Source organism: Cydia strobilella, chromosome 14 (genome assembly GCF_947568885.1).
Source record: "Cydia strobilella chromosome 14, ilCydStro3.1, whole genome shotgun sequence".
NCBI classification, from domain to species: Eukaryota; Metazoa; Arthropoda; class Insecta; order Lepidoptera; family Tortricidae; genus Cydia; species Cydia strobilella.
In genome coordinates, this window is record NC_086054.1 from 7,101,326 (window position 1) to 7,119,878 (window position 18,553).

Genomic DNA, 18,553 nt, shown 5'->3' on the forward strand with positions numbered 1-18,553 from the left:
ATAAAGGCAAATTAAAGCAGCGATAGGTAATACAATTTCAAAGATTTTTAAAAATGGGAAGGGATCCAACGAACGGAATCCGTAGGTGGTTCAACGTGAAAGTCTATTCCTGAACGTCTCGCATCTTTGGCATCCATCTTTTCTCCCATTACAATTTCATTCCGCCAAGGAAATTATATTGTAGTACAAGCACAACTTTTTTCAAAAGCAAAGTAAGTACAACTTCCAAATTAATCTTAAACTTCAAGGATAAAGTCACAGGCAAATAAAATAAAGCGTTTAATTTTTTAACATACGCTGGTAAAAATTTTTTACGTCTCGTTGGCTTCGGGCAGTGGGTTTGGCATTAATTTGCTTGTACCTATACCTAATTCAGTGAGCGGCCAAATGTTCAATGATCGGTAAAAATCGGATGACTTGATATACCTACTAATTATGGATAATCCTCTCATGACTAAGTATCTGAAGGTCAATGTGGAGAAGACCGTCTACAATTCTTTCGTCGCTTTTAACTCTTGCGTTTGTTTGTATAGATACTCTACTTACAGGTCTAGAGCAGAATGAGTGAGTGAAGTGAAGCTTTTCTTTCTGACTGCGTCTGAGCGATGTAGGTACATACAGATAAACGGCCTTCCCTGTAATAAATGTTATATGCCGGTCTTATCCACATTGACCCAGTATTTTAAAAATAATTGACATAATTATATTTTGTTTTTAATTAGACATTGTTGTAAAATTTCGGTGCTTTGAAAACTTAGTCCTTTTGAAATTGAAGGTGAACCTGTAAACAAAAAGGATTTTTAATTCCATTTATGTGTCCAAAGCCTCAATAAAAACCAGATTAAAAAAAACAACTTATAAATAAAATACCTACATTGTGATTTTCAGACTTAAAATTGATGACTTTACATAAATATGTATAATGTACATATGTTTTCATTTTTCACAAGTTTCTATTTCTATTCCACTATTCTTATGGTCTGAGTTTTGTCGGTATTAAAATTTGATCTAGGTACAGTCAAAAGAATTTGATTTTCGTACCTATGGACGGTATAGAAAGGACGACAATCTCTTATGGCAGAACTATTGCAAAAGTGACCAGCTTTCAGCTGTAAATAATAGTTCCTAATTTCTCCAGTGGCGCTAGTTAGGCTCTGGGACATGAGTATAACATGAACCATATAAGGCAACAAATAACCCGACCAAATTACGTAGGTTGTTTTTGGTAGTATTTCGATGTATGGTGGCGCCGCCTAATTACTGTTTTTTGATGGACACTTTTCGTACATAGAGATTTGGCTCCTTTATATAGTCTCCATGTCCGTACCATTTCGTACTTTGTCACAGTGACAATCGATATGACGGTCGCTAGGGACCTCACACTATTGTCACTGTTTCCGATTGAGCCGAAATTTATAAAACCTACTTACGAAAAACATTTTCACGCAGTCAAAGCAGTAGTCACGCGCTTCACTATTATTAAGCTACATGAAATCTATCCAGAACCTTGACCTTATCAATCAGCGTTATCAATGGGTATTGGGATGCAACATGTGTAAGTCCGAGTACATATGCTGCATCTCATTTGAGACACTTAAGTCGGCGGGATCGGTGGCTGAAACTGCTGCAAGGCTCAATCGCGCCAAGTATACCTTGGAAATGGCGTACGATTTCGTACCGGTCGCTGTGGAGACTGCTGGGCCCTGGAGTAATGAGGCTCTGGAGCTTTTTAGGGAGTTGGGCAGGCATTTACGGGAGAAGGCTAATAATCCCCGCTCTGTGTCTTGGCTGGTCCAACAATTACCATCGCCATACCAGCGTGGGAATGCTGCCAGCATAATGGGAACTTTCGGGCCGGGCTTGGTGCAGGGTGGGGATGGGCTTTAGTTTATATATGATTTTGACGAAGCTTGTTGCAGGAATCTATCCAGCTTTCTATTCTTCTTTAGTATTGAGCTGTGCCATGATGAGTTTTGAAATAAGCTGATTGCACGCTCTAAGACTATCACAATAAAACTGAATAGTTCAAATTGAATTTGGTCTCATTTGGGACTCGTGCAAACCAATATAAAATTCTAATTGGATTAGATAAAGGCCTTTATGTAAGACTACCTATAATGTAAGACTTTACATCAGTCACCATCAGATATAATCGGAGCCGCCAGGGTGTACAAATATCTCATCAAAATACATATTTTCCCCATCATCAATTTATGTGAATAAATGCCCAGGTAAAATAATCTATGTTCCTCTTACGTTACCTGACTTAATGCAAAATAAGCACATTCGTAGACCATAGCTTCAACTTAGATAAAGTCAATGTTATGAAGGCTGGCATACAAAAATAGGGCAAGACATCTCGGACACAGTCATAAAGAAAAAGCTTCACTCCTGCTCTACCGACCTTCTGTAAGTGAAGAATGTGTATGGACGCAAGAGTTAAAAGCGATGAAAGTGTGTAAGTAAAAAAAAAAACTTACCGCAAGTCGCTAGCCTGTAAAACAATGAATCAAATCACACGCGAAGCTTCCAATACAAGAGAATATTTTGCTCTCAAGTGCAGGTCCAGAGCTGTCCAGCTGTTGTTCAGACATGAGGCAGGTCCCAAAACTTGTAGCCGCCTTAACTAGACACTCAGTCGGTATGCCAACTGCGACTGCATTGTCTAGGGGAAACCAAGATATGTTGGAACATAAATATATCGTCTTATCATCGAATGGATGTCAACTTATAATAATAACTGCAATAGTCTTTGCAACTGGCGGGGACCATCTCCGGATATATCATAATATTGTGCGCTCGGGAATGGTACCCGCCATTTTATCCCCTGCTTTTAAAGTAATTTGCCATAAAGGGCCTCGGCGCTGGCTTTGGCCTCACGCACGCCTCTTTACACCTCTGCACGCCACTTTAAATATAATGACACCCCCTCACTTTGTTCTGTCCAAGTCGGTAGTTAGCTTACACGGAGTCTACCACTATTAACTTACCTTTGTTTCGATTCAGCTCGGTCTCCCCTAATACCCCCAGAAGTATTGAAAACAGAACGATCAAGAACATTCTCGTATTCATTTTAAATTATAGAATGAAATGTATTATATTGAATGAAACCTATTACCGCTGTTATTTTAGAAGCTAATACTTATAGTTATAAGTACTTATAAGCTTCTAAACTGTTTTATACTAAATAAAATGCTGAAAAATTTGCAATATTTTTGCAGCACTCAAGGTTATATAGGTACCTAAGTAAAATATGTGTTATCGGTAATTACCGAATTGGTATTTAAGGATTATAAAAAAAGCTATTTACCTACGAGCGTATCTGCATAATTCATTGGTAGTCGAATTTAACTACACATTCACAAATGTATCTATATTTAAATCACACACATACATACATAAAATATACGTGTAAAAACGCATTTAAGGTCAACCGGGGCAAATGCGTTACTTTTTTTTTACTCTTTTTTAACCCCATATTATGAAATATTTAATAAGTATATTGTAATATTCTTTTGCTGTGTGCTTTCTACAACTCTTTGCCAAGATAATTCGTGAAGCAACTTTTTCGTTGCCTTTGTCCCAGTTGGGAAAATTGCGTCTTTTTAAAATAAGTTATAAACAATTACAATAAGATTTTTCAAACCTCATGAAACGTGTTCATAATACAGTGTTTTAGAAGGTATAATCAAAACAAGGGGTCAAAAGAACGCAATTAACAACGCCAAGTAGAAAATAGTATAGATTGGGTATTTACCCAATCTAATATGTATGCGTTCCTAATATGTAGACGCAATGAGGGCTATCGTTATTTTGCTCACCAGTTGGCGCCTCTGTTGATGGTGGTCCAAAAGACTAAAGAACAGCTGTCAGTCATTGAAGTGACATTTGACATTTCGACCTATGGAAAAGACCACCATCTACACTAGCGCCCCTAGCGGCGAATTCATACGCGTTAGCCTAATTTCCAGATGTTGGAAACCTTTTTAGTAGATTAAAAAACTAATATAAAAAAATTAAAGAGGTTTTATTGAAGCAAAGAGGATATAATGGTTCTGTTCTGTAATACAATAATAAGGGTGACATTCGGATGTTAACTGCAGCTGAAAATTACTTCGCGTTGGTTTCGCTGCTGTATTTGTCAATTTCCTTAATAAAATGAGTGATGATTGCTGCCGCATTATGCCGCGACTATGGCGTCCTATCCATCGCTCACTTAATCAAGCTAATTGACAGATACAACGCGCTGTGATACAAAGGTGCGACAAAAATTAAAAATGGGCCAAAATTTACTAAACATTAAAACGATTGTTGCAAGATAGACACAGCATATATTTAATAAAAAAACTGTTTCTTACATATATACTTATTACATACTAGCGACGAACATGCAAAAATGAAACGCTTAAAACTAAGTAATTTTGAAACAGCTTATACAAGACATATTTTTTTCTTTCTAGGCAATTTTCTAAACTCTCTGTTATCAATGGATCAGAGCTTAGAAATAGCATGTCCAGAAGTTCGCTATGTGTGACCTTTCTGGACTTTTTTCGCGTGTGTAGCAAGTGGTATGATCAGATGCCCTTATTTCTAGCTTCAGCTGCTTCTCCTGATTCCTTCGCCTATTGGCAACAGTGCATGGCTTATAATAGCAGAACCATGCACTAAAATTTTGTACTTTTCAAATATATATTTTTTTTTTAGTGCAATTCCAAACTTATCAGTTTTATTTTGTAGCCTGAGCTCAAAGTTTGTATGCAACAGTCTTCTGTTAATATTTCATCAACCTCTGATAGTTCTGATGGTATTTCAGGGCTTTCAAATAATCTTCTAGCACTTTTACCATCACTAGAGGTGCCATTTCCGGCCGGTTTAGGGTTACTCATTATTAATACCATTTTTTCTCTAATTTGAGATTGTGTTTTATTTCTCTCAGCTGATATATTTCTTCATCCTGCCCATAAAGTCGCCACTTTATAACATCTAATTCATACGAAACCTATAAAAAAATCATAAAACCTAATACAGGCATGAAGAGGTCAAATCAAAATCGTAGCGATCTTCATGCAAAACTATAGAGTTATGAATTTCAGCAGACACCAACATGTCGTGTTCGCCATGGAGACTATATAAAGGAGCGAAATCTCTATGTATGAAAAGTGTCCATCAAAAAACAGTAATTAGGCGGCGCCACCATACACCGAAATACTACCAAAAACAACCTACGTAATTTGGTCGGGTTATTTGTTGCCTTATATGGTTCATGTTATACTCATGTCCCAGAGCCTAACTAGCGCCACCGGAGAGATTAGGAACTATTATTTAAAGCTGAAAGCGGTCACTTTTGCAACAATTTTGCCATAAGAGATCCTTTCTATACCATCCATAGTGTTCGCTGACATGACACTCGCGCCGGTGACATTGCTACCGTGGAATGTTGACCAAATCTAAAGGGGCCCACTGACTATCAGTCCGCCGGACGATATCGGCCTGTCAGTTAGAACAAAAATTTGACAGTTCCGAACAACCGACAGGCCGATATCGTCCGGCGGACTGATAGTCAGTGGGCCCCTTTAAAGATACGATACGTGTAAACTCATATACACGGCTATTATCTGAAATAAAATAAAAAAACTTCTTAACCAATATTTAATATGAAAACAAAAATTAACATCTTAACTACGTTATTCGTAGCACCATGCTACGAAAAATCGCTTTGACGTAGCACCTAAATTATAGCCAAAAGAGGATAGAAGGGAGATTGTATTTTCATGAAGTATGTCTCTAATTAATGCCAAAACTATTTATTGATTTTTTTTAAGCCAAACCAAGGGGATTCTAGGCTTGGAATTTGGTAAATTATATCTTATAACAAGACAAATATAGGATTGCGGCCAGACCCTATTTAAAGTGCGTTTTAGACCTATGTTCTGTCCGAGCGAAAGTCAAAAAATCAGGATTCGAATCGATGAAGTCCCTAGAGAAAATCCCCAAGATTCCTTATTACATTTTTGGCAACGCGTATTGTGATCTAAAAAAACGTTACGATTTTTCAAAAAGTACTCTCTGAACCTACGGCACCTTAAAAGAATTCGTAAAGCCAGGAAAAAAAAGAACTAACTTAAAGATATGGCGCGCAGCGCGAAACTTGCGTCGGAAAATATGAACGTCGCGTGGGTTTTTACCTTTTATCTAAATTACTCTGAAAATATACTTCTGTTAATGCTATACTACTAAAATTATGCTGCTATAGTATGCACGGAAAATAAATAATTACATGTTTTTCAGCTACTTACGATACGTCTTCAATAATTTGTTATAGCTTTGAAATAATAAATTTTTATTTTGAAAACGATAATTTAATAAAACATAGGTAACTAAATAGGAAAAATACCTAACAAAAAAAATCCCTGTTAAATTTAAACTTTGTTTAATAAGAACAACTTCAATACAATGCACATTTTGTAATTTAATGATTTTCTTATTTCTTCGTAGCATCGATCTGAAAAATAAGAACATTTTATAAAAATAGTCAAATAGCAAATTTTAAGTGTACATTTCATTAATATAAAATTTTAAATAACTCTCCATTACTATATCCATATTATAATCTAATATACATAAACGAACCATTCTCGCCCTAAGAATTCCACAGTCTAACTACCTTGTATTACATATCATGGTTTTATTACTCTAGCTCTCGCAGTTACATTGCGATCAAAATTTAGGTACTTACATTAGGGGTTATAAAATAAATACCACCAAATGAGATTACAATTATTTATTTTAAATTTAATTCGCTATTCCAATCGTGGCAAATTGGCAATACCAGTACAAAAAGTTGCCAAAACGATTGGCCATATAAACCAATACCAATGTTATTTTTAGTAAAATCCTGGGCCACTTATTTTTATTTTATTTTATTATTTAGTAATTAAAACAAATCTCTCATTACAGGTTTTGCCTAATGCGATAGATAAGCGACAAACCAATAATCAGAGTTATTGAGAATATAAATATAAACTTAACTTAATATTGACATAGTGGCCTGTGTGAAATCATTCAGGGAGCACGTAAATATGTCTAACTCCAACGCAACTTTATTGACAGTGCGAATAGCCCTCGTTAAGGGGCCTACTGACTATCAGTTCGCCGGACGATATCGGCCTGTCAGTTAGAACAAAAATTTGACAGTTTCGAACAACTGACAGGCCAATATCGTCCGGCGAACTGATAGTCAGTGGGCCCCTTTAGGGGAGCTTTCTTCAGCAGTTTTGCACGGCCAGCACCGCGCCACACGTGCCGGTCCGGCACACACAAGGGTTACACAACTCTACATATGAAGCAAGGGCAAGTTCCCGCCTCACTCACCTCTAGCTTTTTATACCCTACCATTTCCAGCACGAAGAGTGTGGGATACAGCAAGGATATACGCCATATACTATAGTATATCCTGGATGTCCCTTGCTGTATCCCACACTCCTTTTTTTCTGGGGCAACATATGCCAAATAATAGTCACACCTAAACCACAATTGAGTTGATTTTGGACCATAGTTAAGAGATTTTAAAAACTACAAAGTGATCACGAGAGCCCCCAAAGATTTTAACCAAGCATTTCTGAGGTCAAAATATGGAAAAAAATATTACATGAGTTTCGATCAAAATTGTCAAAAACAGCAAGGCTGTTAAAATCTGTCGGGTTCCTCGTACGTTGTAAGTAAGCATAGTACCCGTACCACGAGTCACTGACAGTGTCAAAACTGACTACGCTAACGTCTACGTAATTTACTTTCTATATATCTCGCTCGCACTAATATGCGAGTACGAGCGAGATGCATAGAAAATAAGTGACGTTCTTGATAGCGTTTATGTCAGTGTCAAACTGGAGGAAGCCACAAAAAGTCGGATGGTTTTACTATTTACAGAAATACAGAAATACAGACTTTATTGGTAAATGTAAATATATTAGACGATGTAATACGAACCACGAAACGCTAGCCAGTGAAACACTTGATCATATTACAAGCGAAATCACCCGTACAACGGATAATTTTGCTACTTCTTAACTTTAATAGGGCTTGGTCATGCGATTCTTGCTGTTTTTGCAGTTCTTCCTTAAGAATAAGACACATTCCAAATTTGGTTACTGCTTCCATGAGACAGGCAACGGGAATGTTAACTCGCTTCAAGTCACCTAAAGTTTAAACAGTGATAATGATAAACATATCGCATTGTTCAACTTAGGGAACAGATCAAATTATTTTATCAATTATTTTGATTTGTGTTTTTTTAAGGAATCACACTACCATAAACTTAAATAGATGTCATATCCATAGGCCAGATTATTGCCACTGGGCTTGGTCACTTTTTCTTTAGTAGGTATTTCAGTTTATATGTAATACTTTCTCTATTCATTAGTTGTGAGATTTTACAAGTTTATTTTATAGATACAGTTTTAAAAATGTGACATGGCAAAATTGGGAAATGAAATTTTTGTCATTTGGTACGAAAAAAATATACCTAAGGATGTAAACCGTTTAAGACGTAAGTAAGTAAGGGAGACCAAGGTAGGTTAACAGAAAGATAAGTTGACACACCGTCCATATCTCGAGAAGTATGACTCCCAAGAAAGAAATGCTTCATTATCCATTCTAACCAAATTCATCATACAGTCATGGTTTAGGCCTCAGATGAGCAGTTGAGGTATTACAAACGTTAGAGCTAAAATATTGCTAAACGTAAGTTTCTCGACTTTTTTTCAAGGCAATAGCTTTATCAGTTTTGGTATTTTTCCGATATATGTTTGAAGAATTCTGGCAGTGCTATTTATCATATATTTGGACTTATCAACGTTTTTAAGTAAAGTCCATGTTTTATTATCTAAAAGTGCAAATAAGTGTAAAGAATGAAGTATATGAAAGATGCATATAAAAGTAAAATATAAAAACACAAGTGTAAACATAAGTGTAAACAACTGAAAAATACAACGGTGAAGTATGTTAAAACACCTTGTTGCAACTTACCTCGTCATTTTTTCGTTTGAGTTTGGCAGAGGCTGTTCCTACCAGACTGTTAAATTCATATTTTTCAATTTTATTTTAACACTGGTTACCAGTTTGAAGCTTATTGAAAAATACGTTTACCCAATAAAATATTGATTAGCATATCTTTTTATTTTATTTATTATAACCAGCTAAAAGACTAAATTGAAAACTAAAATTCTAAATCGAACTGGCGGTTACCGGTGAAAATGTTTTACTGACACTAGTTTGCTCTTTATTGTTTAAATTCATAAATTATAGATGTGTGTCAACTTACCTAAGTACCTGTATCAAGTAACCTCGGTATTAGGAGTTGATACAGATCGGATTGATGCAGAAAACAAATGCTTTTAAATATTTCCAAGTTATAATATGGTGTTACAGTTTTGGGTGGTAAATGGTTATGAAATTTGCTATCCGATGATACAGACTTCGTAAATCTAGCTTCTAATACAACTGAGTTATGAGCGAAAAGTTAAATTTTTGTCAATTCTCCTTGGTCTCCCCTACTATCAGTCAACTTACTTTGATTTTGAACCACTACGTTCTTCCCAAAAACTCCCAAAAGAATCGGAAACAGAGCTATTATTATGATATTTAAATTCATTTTAAGTTTCAGGTCACACTTGACAATTCTAATGTGGTTTGTTGTACAAACAAGGTTATTATGAACAATAGAACTGATTTATACCTGCCTATGAAATAAAATATGAAAAATGCATGTATGCATGTTAACGACCTGTTTGTTCGTGTTTTTAGTATGATAATTTTTTTATTGCTGGTTAAAATACACGTGTTGCTATCTAGTTTTATTTTTATCGGTATTAATATTTTTGACGTGTTAAGTAGGTACTAACTACTAACGATTACTTTATTTCACTAGCTAATGATTTCATTTAACCCACATTGACATTCAGAATTGGATAGACCCCGAGTTTGCCGAGTTAACCCTTTAAAGCGCAAAAATAGACAAGGTAGAGTAAGTTCAAGCCTTCTTTACGCTAAATTCTCCTGGTTTAAAAAAAACACACACACACAAAAAGAGGGTTAAAATGGCAGGGGGCCTAGCCAAGGCATGAAGTTAAGCCAAGGTTACAATCGTACCAAAAAATCGACAAACGCCAAACGAAAAGAAAAAATAATTCGAGATGACAGATACTATAAAAAGTTACATGACTATTTCCATAGTACATTATTTAAGTTTCGACTGGAGTTTTCTATCAACGCATATGCGTGTTTATGACCCTATGGGTTGTCAAAGTCGGCGTCATACGTCTTATCCCCTATCCCGTCTTACCCCACACGCCCACATCATCATCATCATCTCAGCCGAAAGACGTCCACAGCTGGACAAAGGCCACCCCCAAGGATCTCCACAACGAACGGTCATTCGCTGCCCTCAACCAACGGTTTCTCGCGACTTTAATCAGATCGTCGGTCCATCTAGTCTGGGGCTTCCCACGCTGCGTCTTCCGGTACGTTGTCGCCACTCGAGATTCTCGAGAACCTTTTTGCCCCATCGGTCATCGGTTCTGCGAACTATGTGACCCGCCCACTGCCACTTAAGTCTGGCAATTCTCTGTGCTATGTCGACAACTTTAGTCGCCCACACGCCCACATTTGGCCTATAATGCTTCCTCTCTTAACTACAATATATTGAGGTATTGTAATCACGCCAATGCCTGCCATTCTGGCGAATGATATAGGCCAAGGCATTCAGGCCTAGGAGACCGATGCAGATTTAATAATTTGTTATGGATTCGATACGACCTTGAAGGTCGCTCACGTTATAAATACATACGAAATGAAGTGAAAGTCGTACTTGAGGATGCGCGCCAATCACCAAGATTGTCAAAACCATCGTTGAGGTCGTATCAAAACCATAACAAATTGTTAAATCTGAACCTGGCTTTAGTCTAATGATCTAGACTTGACAACGCAGATTTCAATAGAAGTGTTGGAGAGTGAGTTAGGTCATTCTTGTTAGGGTTTTTTTACATAGTTTCAGGGGCTGTAGATGACAATCGTTTATTATCAAACCGCGATTACAATGGGGTTAACACATATTGTAACCGGTAACTATAACTAGAGCGGAAAATGAAAACTAGGTTTTTATAGTAAAACAATATAATAGTAAAAATATGTACAATAAATTAAACTAATTTATGTCAGTACACTAGTCTAAACCAATAAAATATCGTCACTGGCCTTAACGTTCTCGAATTCCAACCTTCGTCGAGCCGAACGATGAATCCGGCAGCGGGTGCTATTGCGGGATACGCGGGCTCACCAGGCGCAAGCAGATAAAAATTTCAGAAGCGAATATCCAGAAAATAAGTAGCTTCAATCATGCGTCTTCAGTTTTAAACCAAAAGAAAGGACTGCATTAGACGCAACCCTCGTAAAAACTTTTAACACAAATAATTGAGAATCATTGAGACATTAAGGGTCGGTTGCACCAAACTGTTTGTCATCGTTAAAGAGTTCGCTAAATTTTATTGTATGGAAAGTTTCATAGTAAACCGCCGCGGCGCGCCGAGTGACGTTGATCAGTCTGTCAAGTGCGGATGGTGCAACTGGCACTAAATAAATAAAATCAGAGTTGTGCTATTTGCAACAAAACCAAGAGAAAATGGATGAAATTTTTCAAACACGGGCAAATGGCTTAGTTTTTTTTTACAACCGGCCAGTGCGCGCGGTGGCTGCACTATGCAGGTTTGCATGTTTGCCATGTTACAGTATTATATGTTAGAATACGCCGGGTCGAATCCGGCCTCCGCCACTGGAGGGCTTGGTCACGTTTTCTTATGTATTATATCATCTATTTAGTTTAGATAAATGAAATTACATACTTATTTACAATGAAGTTCTACAACTAGAAAAAAATAAGAACGAGTATGTCAATGTATGCTTATACATACATACATACGTAAGTAATGGAATTATGACACAGGTTAATTGTAATGCAGTAAAACTATGAAAACGGATTATATCGCGTATATTGAATTTATAATACATCCCGACGTTTCGAACTCTTTACAGCGTTCGTGGTCAACGGGTGACTGAGGAAAAATTACAAAGTGCAAAAATACCCACATACTAAAATAATGAACAATCATAGACTACAAACTTTAAGGCTGGTTGTACATGCAAAATCGGTTCATAAGGCTAGTTATACACTATAATTATTTTTCAAGTAAAGATATATATATATATACGCGATAAAAACTATGCCGGCTCCAACCCTACACCACGGACCCGAGAAGATTTAATTTCCTCCTAAATTGTAGGAGGGTATCCCAATATGGGACCGGCAACAAACTTGTTTACAATTTAGGAGGGAATTAAATCTTCTCGGGTCCGTGGTGTAGGGTTGGAGCCGGCATAGTTTTTATCGCGTATATATATATATCTTTACTTGAAAAATAATTATAGTGTATAACTAGCCTTATGAACCGATTTTGCATGTACAACCAGCCTTAAAGTTTGTAGTCTATGATTGTTCATTATTTTAGTATGTGGGTATTTTTGCACTTTGTAATTTTTCCTCAGTCACCCGTTGACCACGAACGCTGTAAAGAGTTCGAAACGTCGGGATGTATTATAAATTCAATATACGCGATATAATCCGTTTTCATAGTTTTATTTCATGAGTAACTATCGCGGTAACCGAAGACAATATTATGTAATGCAGTATTCATCCCTTTATACGAATAAATATTCAGTTTCAGTCAGACAATTAGTCTTCATAGTCATTAACGTCTACAGGAAAGACCTGCACATTACAATGCATTGTTTATAGTTAATTTTTGAAGTTAACCGCATTTGTTCTGTGAGTTAGGTACGCTAAAGTCCTTTGTATCGACGACGTATTTTTCAAAAAAAAGTTCACGTGATAATAGCTCGCTTATACGGACATATATTATTTTTGACAAGAACTTATTCCTTAAGCTACGTCCATATTATAGTACGGTTATTACACAGTAGTACTATCAAGTAAGCATGTGGCCACGTCCGCGGCACGGGAATATATCGCCGTCACAAGCGACGCCGCGATTATTTCCTAAGGGACGTCGCCTCAAAGCCGTTGGTTTTAAAAGGATTTTTAAGTTGACACGTGACGCTGTTATGTATTCTGTTGAATGTTAGACCATGTGGAGGGTTTTGAACTTGTTACTAATGTTCAAGTTTTTATTTATTTGTTTTAATATAACTTGTGAGCGATATATGATTTACAAGACCTCTACATGCTAGCAATGGAGCACTATCATCGATTTAGAATCGATGAGCACTATGTATAAAATGGGGTACTGTAAATGGATAATGAGAAAAAAATAAGAATACCGTGAAACTGGTTTATTAAGCCATTCACTATAATTTGCTTTATAAAGGCAGAGAGTTGATTGCAGGAAGATCTGAAACATAAATAAATTACATTTGAAAAAACACGTATTATTAATATTAGAATTACACTAATGTTAAAAGAAATCTTAACCCAACCGTAGCTTTCCAATTATCTTTTCAAAACTATGGAATAACTAGGTTACGGTTCAAAACTCACGAATAGGTTAAACACGGTTTCAGAGTTTTCAGAGTTTTCTCAACAAAAAAACCGTACTTCCATCTTACAGGCCGGCAACGCACAATCCTCTTAGTGTTGCAGGTGTCTATGGGCAACACTAACAGTAATTGCCTACACTAAGTATTAGGCGATTCGCCTTTGCCTCCTCTAGGCATATTTCTAAAAAAAGCTGACATACCTTTATCCAGTAAAGCAGTTGATGAACTGCGTAAGCATTTTGATTACGCATTGGACGAAATCACCCCCCAAACTTAGCTCTCTTGAGTTTGCATCCTCATATTTAGAAATGAGACATACAGAAAAGTCTTTTAGTACAGCGAGAACACACTTCCCCTTATCATTTTTACTTATACCAGACGAATCTATTTCGCTTCCTAATGCTCCTATACAGAAGGTTAGAGCGAACAAAATGATACATCTATTCATTTTTGTTTTGCGGGCAAATAGTTACTCGTAATAATCAACTGTAAAGTAAACTGCTGATCTTTATATATTAAAAGGAATGCGAGAATTCCTAATATTATATTATTATCTATAGCAAAATAATCAAAGGTTTTAAAGCTCATTTTTAGGGTTACGTACCCAAAGGGTAAAAACGGGACCCTATTACTAAGACTCCGCTGTCCGGCTGTCCGTCTGTCTGTCACCAGGCTGTATCTCATGAACCGTGATAGCTAAACAGTTGAAATTTTCACAGATGATGTATTTCTGTTGCCGCTATATAACAACAAATACTAAAAAGTACGGAACCCTCGGTGCGCCAGTCCGACTCGCACTTGGCCGGTTTTTATTACTGTTCTGTTTAGTACTTTATTGCTGTGAAATATTTTTCTATATTGATTTAATAATAATAATAATAATAAATTCATTTATTAAGGACCAACTTGGATCAATTTGTGTTAGTGACAGTTTTATCTTAAGGCTAATGTTAGTATATACATAATTATTTACTGACTAGCTAACTATATAAAATTCTAGTTTCTAAAATAAATAAGTAAGCAGATTTTCTCAAAAACCACTTTAAAGAAAATCTGCCCACCTACCCATTCCTGCGCACATGAATCATGCAGCAGTTATTTATATACAGGCTATCAACCCTGTCCGCAATCATGGTCAGGATGCTGTTGGAGCTGGCCCGTACTCTGCGCACCAGGGATGTGGCTCGTTTGCGCATCGTGGTGTAGAAGCAGTCTACCCGCGCTTCCGCGAACATCCCTGACGCGCTACAGAATCTGGGCAGCCCCATCAGCACCCTGTACGCGTTGTTATATTGAACGCGCAGAGCGTTGTACCGTTTATACGTATAGTCCGCCCACAGGCTGCTTGTGTAGAAACTAGTACAGTAGGCTCTGAACAAACAGATTTTGACTTCCTTAGAGCACTGAGCAAACCTGCGGGCTATCATATTCGCTCTGACGGACAACGCTCTGCGCTCGCGCTCAATATCGGCATCATCCTTAAGGTCAGCGTTCACCAAATGTCCTAGGTATTTAAATTGGTTAACGATGTTTAGCGGTTGCCCATTCAATTTAACCGATGGAAACGCTGGCGGGCATTTACCCTTGACCTTAAAAATAACGCATTCGCTCTTGCTGACGTTGTAAACCAACCCATGGCTCGCCGCGTATCGTTCACAGATAGAGATAAGTTTGACGAGCCCACACGCCGAGGCGCTGAGCAGCACCATGTCGTCGGCGTAGCTTAAGTTATTGACGCACACCCCGTCTATGTGACAACCGACACGGGTGCTGCTCAGCTCCTCTATAAGGGCGTTTACGTATAGGTTGAATAGTTTAGGCGAGGTCAGCCCGCCCTGCCTCACGCCGCATTCGAGCCCGTACGGTTGCGAGTATGCGTCCGACCATCTCACGACATTGACCTGGTTATGGTACCAGTATTTAAATATACCTTGCACATCAGCTGGCATTTTGATCTCATCCAGCTTTTGCCACAGAATGTCATAATGTACCAGGTCAAATTTTATGTGACCTGAATTGTTAAAACTTTTGTTTTAATGTTGTTCTGAAATAAATTGTTTGCCGCAACAAGTATCGACACGTGTCAAAATATGAATGTTACACGGTATGTTTCTTTTCTTATATTGCTTCGAACTCCTAAATGTACAAGTAATTAGTACACATTCCAGAAAGGATTAGACATATACAGTTAGTGCAATTTTTAGGATGTCATTAAATAAGTAACTTTTTCAGTTTTACGTCCAAATCTAGATATTAATAAAATATCGAAAACGAAAATATTTGAACTTAAACTATCGTGAGACATATTTCAAAATATTTAGATCAGTACGGTTTCTGTTCAGTAGGCCGAGCATATGATTGGCGCGACAGTATCTCGCCGCGAGATAGACTACCCGTCTTTTACTAACTGTATGAATTAAAGAGGGATGGGTAGTCTATGTCGCGCCGAGATACTCTCTCGCCAATCATGCTGTTCAGTGTACGACGTACAACCGCCGCAGACAGGGAAGGATTCCCAAAGAATCCGAAACATGTCGCCAAAAGCGACTAAAAATAGTGAGTGAAACCGTACTGATCTAAATATTACGAAAATATATCTACCCAATTTATCCACCAATCACTAGCGACTTTCGAATTGTAGTTTAAGTATAATAAATAAAGAAAGTTACGTATAAAATACCTAAAAAGGCAGAAGTCAACAAAGCTCGATGTCAGTTACCATGTCACTGACAGTGTCAAAACTGATATATGGTGAGTGACTAACGTCACTCACCACCCAATTAAGTGTCGTTCCAGGAAAAGTAACATGAGTTACGATTTAATTGTGTTGTTGTAGCGGTCATATCTGTCCTAATAGACGCGTTTTGTTATAGTGCTATTCTTTACTTACGGCAGCCGGGCTAGCACATGATTGGCGCAACAGTATGTCGCCGCGACATAGACTACCCGTCCCCCTTTAATTCGTACAGTTAGTAAAAGACCGGTAGTCTACGCGGCGAGATACTGTCGCGCCAATCATGTGCTAGGCCTACTGGTCATCGTGGGGAGTCAGACCATAACCCTCCACCACTACATAATCAAAACAATCAAAATGAACGCAAGCAAAAACAAGGAAGAAGGTTGGAGGAGGCCTTTGCCGAAGGGCAAGCAAACAAAGAATAGAAAAGATGGGAGATAATAAATAAAATAGAGAGTTAATGTGAAACTGTTCTTTGTGTTGTAAATAAAGGCTATTTTATTTATTTTTCTCTTTATTTATCTTTCATCTTAACGCTAACAAAGATTTTTATTTATATTATTATTATTTATTCAGTGGAAACACTAACATATCTATGTCGGGTATAAACTTATAGTTTTACAATACAAACCTCTAATCGCTCTATTTTCTTTGTACCTAAAGTTTTATTAACTTTTGCATCACACAATAACCCTCGCTGACCTGATTTTAAAAACGTTTCACATCAAATAATTTTCTCGTTTAATAAATTAACATTTCAATAATTAATAACTTTAAGGTCATCGCGTTAATTTCACTTTACCTACTGCCATAATTGGAGCAGGTGTCCAGAGACTGGTGTGCCGAAAGGATTTGAATTCGTCCTGATTAACTCGCCCGAAACTCAATTAAATAATACGGTTCTTTCGAATTTTGCAGGCAATTTTGAATTGGCAGGTATAGTCGGTGGCAAAAATAGAATCGCGGTGGGAAATTCTTATCATACTTTTAAGGCCCCGCGGGTTCAGGTTTTTCTCTTACTCTCACTGAGCGTAAGCGTGAGCGAGACGGCTGGTCGTGACCGGGATCGCAGATAGAGTTAGACCAAGAAAAGTCTGCAGAGGTTTAAAATAACACTGTCAAAATCTCTGCACTTTTCTTGGTTTCTTGGCTCTATCATGTTTTTGAATGATTATTTTTAGTAAGTTTGATGTTATGATGATAATAGGTACTATAGATGGGGCAAGTAGGTATAGGTACTACATATTACTTATAAGTATGAATGCATGATTCCAGCTTTTCAAACCCATTCTAATATACTTATTCAAAAAACCTGTTCGTGGTAACACTGATAAGAAAATTATGCTTATTATGATAAAATTAATTTATCGTAAGTAACGATTTTGGTGCTGATTATACCGATTTAGTTGCTTGAGTGGTTTCAGTGCGAATTTAATTTTATAAAACGATAAAGGTTAATAAGTTCTAACTTATTTTTAGGTGACTAGAGTTTTTAAGTGAATCCTACTCATGTTCAATGTTGAAAAATATCTAGTTTGATATATTTAATTCTCAGGAATTTTTATGATATTTTATTAGGGGGTAGTGAAGTGTATTAAATGTGATAGTATATATATTTTTTAGATTATGTATATTTTTACGGAGTTGGAGTTAGGAGGTTCTTTAACTGGTGTTGGATATTTTTATATTTCTTAATTATTTGTAGATTTTAATAGATTTTGTAGGGTTTGGTTCATATGATTGGGGCGTTAGTACTGTTAGTAGGCAGGTACAGCAAGCTGTAGAGGATCCATCATAGGGACCAACATTCGACGCAAGAGGCGAACGTTTTAATGGTGCCAGAAGGCTAACCTTCTTAAGATCCCTATACACCTTGCACCTAAGTGCAAGTTGCAACCGATCTTAAGTAGGATTATTTTAGTAACCAGCGACGTCGTCCGGTACTAGCAAAATTAATTAATGAATGTCCCCTCATGATGACAAACAATGGCGTAGTATAGGGTTTCTTAAACTTTTTGCAGTCACGGACCACTTTTAAAATTTAAACAATCTCACGGACCCTGTCAAAAAATATTTTAGGAAAAGAATTACACTTAGGTCTCGTCAAGTTTAGCTAGGTACTATAAGATTTCCTAATAAGTATGTTTACAGTAACTGACCCTACTACGGACCCCTAAGGTGTCCTAAGGGGTCCGTGGATCCCAGTTTAAGAAA

General features: G+C 37.1%; 3 long non-coding RNA genes across 3 annotated transcripts; all 3 read right to left on the reverse strand.

Annotated features, from left to right (window-relative positions):
* Positions 1 to 273: 273 nt before the first annotated feature.
* Positions 274 to 3,133, reverse strand: LOC134747354 (uncharacterized). The gene is made up of 3 exons (XR_010128320.1): positions 2,991 to 3,133; positions 2,481 to 2,665; positions 274 to 781 (listed from the first exon to the last, which is right to left on the reverse strand). It is a non-coding gene; the product is annotated as an uncharacterized LOC134747354 (long non-coding RNA).
* A 3,280-nt stretch (positions 3,134 to 6,413) lies between these two features.
* Positions 6,414 to 9,704, reverse strand: LOC134747138 (uncharacterized). The gene is made up of 3 exons (XR_010128295.1): positions 9,568 to 9,704; positions 7,987 to 8,195; positions 6,414 to 6,502 (listed from the first exon to the last, which is right to left on the reverse strand). It is a non-coding gene; the product is annotated as an uncharacterized LOC134747138 (long non-coding RNA).
* A 3,679-nt stretch (positions 9,705 to 13,383) lies between these two features.
* LOC134747007 (uncharacterized) lies at positions 13,384 to 14,127 on the reverse strand. Its single transcript, XR_010128278.1, has 2 exons — positions 13,803 to 14,127; positions 13,384 to 13,457 (listed from the first exon to the last, which is right to left on the reverse strand). It is a non-coding gene; the product is annotated as an uncharacterized LOC134747007 (long non-coding RNA).
* Positions 14,128 to 18,553: the final 4,426 nt, after the last annotated feature.